The sequence below is a fragment of the Zonotrichia albicollis genome, chromosome 11, assembly GCF_047830755.1.
Source record: "Zonotrichia albicollis isolate bZonAlb1 chromosome 11, bZonAlb1.hap1, whole genome shotgun sequence".
Classification (NCBI taxonomy): Eukaryota; Metazoa; Chordata; class Aves; order Passeriformes; family Passerellidae; genus Zonotrichia; species Zonotrichia albicollis.
Window position 1 is genome coordinate 3557691 of NC_133829.1, and position 9663 is coordinate 3567353.

Genomic DNA, 9663 nt, shown 5'->3' on the forward strand with positions numbered 1-9663 from the left:
CTCTGTGTTTGCTTCCTTATTTTGACTTAGCAGTCAGATTATTAGCTTTGCTTTCTTGCTTTAGAAAATTCAGAAGAAACACAGCAACAGTTTCCAAACAAAAAATTTCTCAGTTTTTGCTGATCATTGTGGCAGAGAGAAGAGCTTTGATTTTGCCAGGATCCTACAGGCCTGATTCAGCCCCAAGCTCATGGTGAATTGAACATCTTTGTCCTCTTTTTCCACACCTCATCTTCCATCACAGACTAGAGCTTTCCTACAAGGCTTTTTTTTTTTTAAATTGTGGCTGTCCCTTCATTAGGTAGCACCATAATCCTTCCATTTCTGTTGCATTTCAGCAAGTTTGCAGTTCTGGATTCAAGCTGGGTGTGTAGAGCTGCACTGAATCTCCAGTGGGATGACAGTGATGAACGTGGACAATGGCAAACAAACCACAGCCAAACTCACCAGAGCAGCTGATAAGGTGAACAACACTGAGGACTGCAATAGCACATCAATTCCAGCTACAGATTACTAAGCAGCTCTTTTCCCAGCAAACTGCAACTGCACAAGTAAATTGTCCACTTCAAAATCTCAAGTGCTTTAATTTCCTGGAGCTATTTACACGTCTTGGAGACCACAGGGAGAACTTCCTTAAAAGGGTAAGAAAAGCCACTGCTCTTCTGCAGCCTGAAGAGTTCTTACAAACAGATCATCCTTCTGGTTTTGGGCTGATTGAAGGAAGAGCATGAAAAAAATAAGAATATTTTGGAATATCATTTCCAGAGGTGAGAATTTTTGCAAAGATTTTTATTGTCACTTCCAAAAGACAGTCAGTTGTAGATGACATGAAAGAAATGTCCTGACTTTTGTAACATTGCTGATGAGAGGGGATCACACAGATAAATCTGCCTTCAGAACATTCAGGGCTTTAGAAATGGAAACTGAATTGCACTGAAGACAAATTGACAAAGCACATTAAGGTAGAATATGTTGGCAACTTCATCCATCCTCAGTATCAATTAATTTCAAAGAAGGGCACAGATGTCCATTCTGAGGCCCCAGATCAAGGTTCTCATGTTATGACTATTTATATTTGACTTCCTGACACTCCAAAGCCACCCAGACCACAAACAATCATCTCCCCAAAGCCTTTAGAATAAGGACATTTCCTCCCAGTTCCAAGTTTTACAGGCTGTACTGGGTAACTGCTCATACTGGTTTAGATGAATGCAGAAACAGCTAGGACAGACACATTTTGGTGGGTTTTTTTTCCCTTTCAACTCTGCACAATCAGTTTGGAGAAGGGAAGTCTATGGGTTGCAGTTTTGTTGTTATTTTCTATTCTGCTGGGTGGCAAAATGATAACCTGAGGCAGACTGGCCTTACCAGGGTGGCAGCTGGTGTCAGAGCTCTATAATAACACTTCTCCCCAGCACTGAAAAGCATTCAAGGCATTTCCCTTTTGTTTACAGCTCTTCCCATAAATGATATTAATCTGAAGTAGAGCTTGTGAGGCAAAGAGCACTTCAGTGTAAACCTTCTGAGGGTGATACCAGCAGCAGAGCTGCACACAGGCAGCCTTGTTAGGAATTGTTTGCCTCTTTGCTTTCCAGTGCTTGAGCCACTTCCAGACTGTGTTCTTTAAAGAGCATTTGCACACAGAGCCTGCACAAAGAGAAAGAGTTCTCTACTTCTCTGTCCTTCCCCAGGTTATCACTGTCCCAGGTCAAGGCTGAATTTCCACAGGACATTTGGCCCATGGGCACACTCATTTTGGATTCAGTTCTATTTGCTCTAAACTTGCCCAGTTTGTATCATCCCTTATGCTATGCTAAACACATTAGTACTTTGCTTAAAAACTGTTGTATAAATTAGGGTATTACAGTTTTTGATATGACAATCTAAAAAGATGCTTTTTCATGAGAGAAACAGCTGCAATGAATTACTTGCTTGTCACTCAATAAAATACACATATTTAAATTGACAAGAGTATGGTGTTTTCATAGGAAGTGTTTGTGTCATCTCCACATTAAAACAGCTGAGGGGTTTTAACTCTATGGCAGCTTCACTTTCAGTGCATGTACATCTTGCATATTCACTTAAAAAAATATTATTCCAAGGTTCAATTCCTGTATTTGCACTCATGATTAAATTATTTGTCCATTTTGTGGAAAAAAAAAGAGATCAAGATGTACATTTCTATACAACTGAAGAGCTAATAATGTTGTTTTAGCACAGCCTCTCTGCCTATCAGCAGGATTTCAGTTCAGAAATGTTCAATGTCCAAATCAGTCAAACTGGATTTAATTCAGACATCTAACTCCCTCAGGCCTGGTTGGAAAATGTCAGCCTAAAATAGCTTGTGCCCGAGTAGAACAAACGAGAAAGGCACTTCTGATGTATGTATTTGTACATCCAAATGTCACAGAGTGCTGAGCAGTGCTGAGCCCTCCCTGCAGCACTGGGAGCTCTCAGGGGCTGCAGCAGTTCCTCCCAGCTCCCTGAATGAGGGCCAGAGCTCCTTGGCTTCACCAGGTTTGAGCAGGGATTGCAGGACAGGGTGGAACAGCTGCCCCTGAGGTACCAGTTACAGGCTGGCCCAAATGCCAAGGCTTTGCAAGGTGAGCTAATGCTCCAAACAGGACCCAGGATCTGGGGTGACTCACCAGGAACAGAATTTAATGCTCCTCAGTAACACAACACAGAAAGCAGTAACCATCCCAAGGCAGCTTTTGAACAGGATGAAGTGAAATGTTTCTCACCTTCATTTTCAGTTAGAAGAATAGGATATCAGAGGTAAATCCACAAATAATTTCATTTTGTTTGTGTTTCAGCGAGTGAAGCACAGAATTTACAAACACCTCTTTCAAAGATGAGTTGTTAATTATCTGCTTCCCTTAAACTCTCCTGGAAGGAAGGGAAAAGCTGCTCTGAAAGGTGCTGAAAGGTAAATAAAGCATTTAACATTCCAGAGAAAACACAATGTAGCCACAATTTTGAGGGCACACAGCAGAAGGGAAAAATCCTGAAACGTGTTCGTTAATGGCAATTGATGAGCAAAATCCCAAAGAATTTATATGGGAAATGTCTTTAATTCTTTCGCTTAAGAGAATGAAATCAGTTACTCTGTGTTTTGTCATCCTGAGGTCATTTTAAAGCAGCATGACAAAAACGTTCTAGTAGAAATAAAGAATTCAGCATTATCACCTTAATCTAATGAAATCATTAAATATTCAGAAGTTCTCAAATATTTTTTAACTTGCTCATCATGATTATTTATAGATTTATTATTAAAAGCTAAGCCTCTGGACTTTTTTTCCTTTGCAATAGGGAATTTATACCATTTATACTGAAGAACAGGAAATTGCTTTATTTTTTACTGTTATGAAGAGCTACATTATATTTCACTCAGATTCCTAGCAAAGCTGCTTGTAAACAACACTTGAATTGACAATTCAGGTATAAATGTACAATTCAATTAAATTAAAATACAATTCAAACAATCCAAAGTAAAATTAGAAAATTAGATTATTGAAATTAGATTTTTTTTTACTACAGGTTTGTTAAAAAAATGTATCTGAGAAAAAAAAAGCTTTTTTTGGCATTAAAGATTACTACCTGATATTTAGTTAATTCCTAATAGATGTTTTTTTACATAATTCAAGAATTGAATTGGTTAATTTTTTTGCTATAGTTTTTCCATAGAATACTATGTTTCTACTCAGTTTATCATGAACAGCAAGAAAGAAAATACAAAGAAAGGATAAACTTGAGCAATAATTTGTTCTCTTTCCTCACAGAGAATTTGAGAGAGCCCTTCCACAGAAAAGTTTCAAAATTAGACATTTGCTTTGTCAGTTCCAGTTTGCTTCCCTTGTTCCTAACAGACTTTAGTTGCATTTTTCCACATTCTATATTTTGCAAATATTAGCACAGAAAATTGAAAAACACTGGTGAATACATTTGGATTTAAGGATAATAATGACAGTCCCAAACTGGAACTCAGAAGACAACGGCAAGCTCTTCACTCTATTCACACAGTGTTGGGTGAGGCAGTTTTGAAAAGCAAGCTGGCAGAAATGCAGGAAATTATTACCTGTCCAAGTTAAATCACAGAAAGCAAACTTTTAGGGGTTTCTGTTAGGGTTTGTTTGTTTGTTTGGTTGGTTGGTTGGTTGTTTTCTTGGTTTTGTGGCTTTTTTATAATACTTCCTCCGTTAAAATGAAGAAATTGAGGTGCCAACACCTGATGTTGTCCTGCACATCTTGTTGAGGTACTCATGACCTGCCTTAACTCATTTAAGATGCAGAAAAGACCTGGAGTTTTTTTCTGTAATAAATGTTTTTTTCTGTAATAAATCAGATTTATTTTCAGTTTCTTTCACAACAAAAATTGAAGCTAAAGAGCTGAAGTAAGAATTGGCATTTTCCCCTCTGCTTTCTGACCACCCCTTAAGTGTTTTGGCCACTGTTTCTCTCACAAAAAGCAAGTGTGCTGCTGAGAGCAGGGAATGAGGCTGGCTCATGCAGGGAGCCAGGACAGAGGGGCGCCAGGAGCGAGGGAGTGGCTGAAGGACACACAAATAGAGCACACATGAAACCCAAGCAGGTACAACCATTAGCTGAGAGCTGGCAGTGCTCTGAAGATGCTTTTCAGATAGGCATTTTATACCCTGGCACATCTTACTCTGGCTGCCTCTGTAATGAGCCAGGGCCCTTCATCTCAGTAACAGGAACTTGGCTCATCCCAGGCAGCCACAGAAGCAGGGAAGTGCAAAAGCAGGCACTGAGGAGAAATCCCATATTTGTAGCTGCTGCTGACTCTGCTGGAGGATGCAATGCTGGCATCTGCAAGCTGTAACTCATGGAAAAAGTTACACTTTTCAGCTCTGCCATCTGATCTTAACCTGTGTGCAGCTTATTTCCTATTCCATCGGCACTTGGGAAGGCTCTGCCTGGTGGGAGGCAGCTGCTCCTCTGCCAGGGGACGCTGCTGTGAGTCAGGACATGGTGGCCACCAGCAGAGCCTCAGTGCCCAGGGCTGGGCCAGCAGGGAAGGTGTCCATGCTCTGCGATCCAGCCATGGTTGAACAGGAGTTTCCCATTCCCTGTGTCACCCTGAGCTCACAGTGACCCTCGTGCTGTACCTGCAGAAGCTCCAGGAGCTGTTTGTCCCCTTCTGGTGTCCCTGATGCAGGAGAGCTGTTGGCAGAGCACTGAGGGTGCTCCCCTCAGGTGACAGGGCCCATCTGCCAGATCTCCTACACTCCTGGGAATTTCTTTTCCAGCTCAGCCTGTTCTATGGCTCTGTGGTTCTGTGAATTTGCCTGGTGGCTCACAGCACAGCTCAGATAATGAGAAAATCCTCCTCTGCCCTCTTGCCAGCAGCAAGGGCTTTATTTGTGATATCACAAAATATTTGCTCTGTTTCAAGACAAAAAGAGAGGGGATGTCTCTGCTTGCTTTCCAAAAATAATCTTTGCAATCTTGTTCAAGTCCTTAAAGGGAGTTGCTGGGTTCCCTGCTGATGTGTTTGATCATCTCCTGTATTAAGTTAATGTCCCACTTATTTATTTTAATGTCATGAGACCAGGGCCCAAGTAGGAGGCATTCTTTACTAGTAACACCCTATTAAAACAACTGCTCAGGAACATGCTTTGCCTTTTTCCCCAAGCATAAAGGTTTTGTGTCATGATAGGAGGGATCAGTAAGTCATCAATATATTGATTGGACTGCCAGCAACTGCTTTACATGTAACATTGTCCTTAAATTTAACAACTCAGTGGATTGATTGTAACAACAAGCATATCCTTCCTAAATTTCCAGAAAAAGAGAAAATGAATACATTCACTACAGAACCTTATGGCTTTGTTCTGACAGAGAACTAGATGCACTCAGGAATGCCAGCACAGTTTCACTGCCTTTTTTCACTCTAGCATTACTGGACACTTAAAGTGAACTCCCAGGCTTCAGATCAGATGAATCTATTTTCACCCACAAGTAAGCAAAGCCATATTTGGGGTCACAAAGAATGAACAGCAGATCTCAAATGTAGATTTTATAATACAAGTGACTTGTTGTGATACTATTTTATCCTAGTTGAACCACAGCACAAGATAGACAGTTATTAAAGAGAAACTGGGTGGTGTTACATTTCCCTTTAAAGAGTTAACACAATTTTTTATATTTTGGTAATGTTCTCTCCTTAAAACAAAGCAATTATCCTGCTAGTCCTCCCCTCTTTGGTAAATTCAGTGTGCAAAGTAGCAATCACTTGTTACAAATATTAAAGTAGCTTGGTGGATTTTATGGATTTGCAGTCTTTCTCTTCAAAATAAAAGCCTCTATAGCAGTCCAGAAGATGTTATACGTCACTACATTTTAAAAATATAGAACAGTGTAATAATTTAGTTTTTTCCCCCATTACATTGCTCAGCAGCTGATCTTTTCCTTCTGCAGGAACATTCTACTATCCTACACAATAATGTGCTGTTACTAGTCTAACTGGAAAAGACTTATTAAACTGACCAATTTTTAGAGATTTTTCAATGAGAATTGTGCAATAACTCATCTGATGCTGAGCAGCAGCATCTAACAAAGAGACACAACTTGCAAGGCCGAGTCCACGCCCCAAAAGTTGCCCAATTCAGGACTCAAACAGCGAGGCTGGTCTCTCAGCATGGGCTGCTTTTGTGGCTGCTCTAACAGCCCATTCTGCTTTGTACCAGCAGCTGCTGGGGTAGCTTCCAGCAGAGCTCTTTGGAAAGCTTTTCAATGGAAGCTTTTCCAGATGTAGGTGTGAGCCCGCCAAGCGCGCTGGCTCTCCAATGGAAAAAGCAAACTGGGAGCTCACCCTGGGGCCTGAGCAGAGCTTCAGGCAGTGCCCAGCTCCCAAATCCTGCCCTGACACACTGCCATGGGTGCCCAGGGCTCAGTCTGGAGAGTGGCACCAAAATGTGGCAGTCCTCCCACCCCTCCTTGCTTTGTCTCCCTCCCGGTATATGAGTTGTCTAATAATCTGCATAGTGGGATTTTATTAAGGGTTAAGAAAAATTATTTAATACTCATAATACTGAAAAAGTACCTGCTAATACTGTACATTATATGTAATTACTGTCTCACACAAGGACAGAGTAGACTGCCAGCTATGCAACCCACCAAATTATTTACCATGCAGTGAAACAGGATTTTATAGAATAAATAAATTCTGCAAGGTCTGGCTTATCTAGCATTAAGGCATCTTTATAATATAGGCAGTTCTTAGGTTATAGGAATTCCAAACTTTAACCCTTCCCCTCTTCACAGAAACAGATGTTTAGCAAAGACTGAGGTCAAGGTATTGCTGTACAATTACAGTGTTACTCAGAGTAACACTATTTTTCATCAGTATATACTAGGGAGAAATACATGTATTTGCATTTTCTCTATCAGTTTACTCCAGTTGAGAGCCTAAGAAATCTGTATCATAGAACTGTACATTGTATTACCTTCACTGCCAAATCTCATTTGGCACCCACAACAAAAAAGGACTGACAGCAACTTGAGAAGCCACTGACATATTCAGAGCAAGGTTTTAATTAGATCCCTTCTTGGCTGAGCATCTTCCTGCATCCTGTTAGAATCTCTATTCCTTTGCACTTCTCAGAGATATTTAGGCACAGGGAGTCACACAAATGCCTGATGGAAAAGACAGATGAGTCAAACTGTTGGAAAGTTCCCCGGGCAGCAGCTCAGATTGCTCACTCACTCCTCAGGCTTTTTCCTCCTCTAAATGTCAGATGTGTCACTGATTTAGCAGCCACTGCCTGAAGAGATTTGATTTGTGCCACCGTTGCCATCACTGATCTTCTTGGTTAATTCCTCTGCTTAAGTGATGGCAGCAAATTGTGGCAGAGCTGGTCACAGAGCATCTCTGCGTTGTCACAGGATGGAACAATGGCATTAAGTGAAAGTAAAGCCAAAATAAGGAGAAAATTCAACCAATCTGAAGCTGCAGTTTCCAATTATGCAGAGAAGTTGTCTTTTTAAACATTTGTATGAAGTAGCTGGGTCTCTTACAGGCACACTCCACAAAACTAAAGTGGCAAACAACCTTGAGCTGAAAATAATCAACAGCCTGTACCTTCCTGCCTGCTCTGCAGGGCCACAGAAAGGCTGACAAAGCAAAGGTGAAATAACACAGACCAACACACAGAAACATCAACCCACCATAGTCCCCCTCTGACTCCGGACCCAAATCACATCATGACAAATATAAGGAAGAGGAAAATAGAAGTTTCAGCATGTCAGAAGCATTTTGGTTACAGTGCACTGCTTTTCCTGTCAGGTTCATAAAATGTGAAGCAAAATTCTACCTAGTTTTAGGGTTGAGCATCTCTTAACTTTCTCACCTGGAAAAACTTTATCAAGCAGGTTTGATTCCAGCAGTAAATTCCTGCCACACCAACCTCATGTTATGATTTGGAAATGGAAATCAAAACCAATACCAGTGGTTTGGGATACCCAATAGCTGGAGATAACATCTTTCAAAACCCAGAGTTTTTCCTAGCTGAAGAAAAGGTTGCTTGTTATTTTGTTGGTTGCAGACATACAGCAGGAAAAAGAGTTTTACCTTTTAAACTATTTAAATTTGGAGTATGAACAAATATCTTTTATTTCCATTTTAATTTTAAACTCTCCTTTTTAGAATATTGAGACACCCCCATATTTTCAGTGCATCTTTAAAAAGTTATCACAACTGACAAGTTGTCAAAACCAGGAAATTGAAATTGTGATGTACTGAAAACCAACCCATTTTGAGTGCCATTCCTCACTGCTCAGAGAAACACATCAAGTTTCAGGGAAATCAGATCTTCACCATTGAGAGTTTTAACAGCAATACTGCTTCACTTAATAGAGCCTGAAAACATACTTTTTCTGACAGAGGCCATTTCCAGTGGAAACTATTTTGCTGATCACTTAACCATCTTCAGACTATGCTGTGATTTAGACAGTAGTTTCAGATACTTTCTTCCCTGTTTTGCAATATATGGAGAATGTGTGCTTTTCTCTCAGTGTATTAAAAATGGAGGATCTCTTCAGAAAGTCTCACTCTTTCACATAAAATCTCATTCTGACCCATTTCTTTAATTAAGAGAAAACTGGGTTAAAGGTATGAGTGATGTTTTCATTACAAATCAATTGCATAGTTAAACAGAAAAAGGAACTTTACAGTACACTGAGGGTAGCATTTAAATATATGTGTGTGTGTGTGTATATATATATATATATAACTATTTTCCATTAAAGATTTAAATGGGTGTAAAACAGTTTCTTTACTAGAAAAGGGTAAAAGTTAAGACATACCTCGGTCAAGTGCCAGGTTCCAAGGACAATTGTGATGCTGAAATCTCAGGGAATTCCACCTTCTGTGCTGCTTTATACTCTGCCTCTCCCACTACCTGTGGCACCCCACAACCACTGCTGGTCCCCACGTGCTGTGTGCAGTTGGAATAAGGAATATGCCATGTTCTGCCATCATGTCTATGATCAGCCTGAAAGAGGTGAATCTTTGCTGGAATGAAAAATTGGGTTCATTCTTTGAACCAAAATTAGCCCAGCCTGAGAGCAAAGTATTTACAGACATTGAGTCCTTTTTCTTGGACAGTGCAGCCTTAAAAACATCAGACAGGAAGAAAGAGA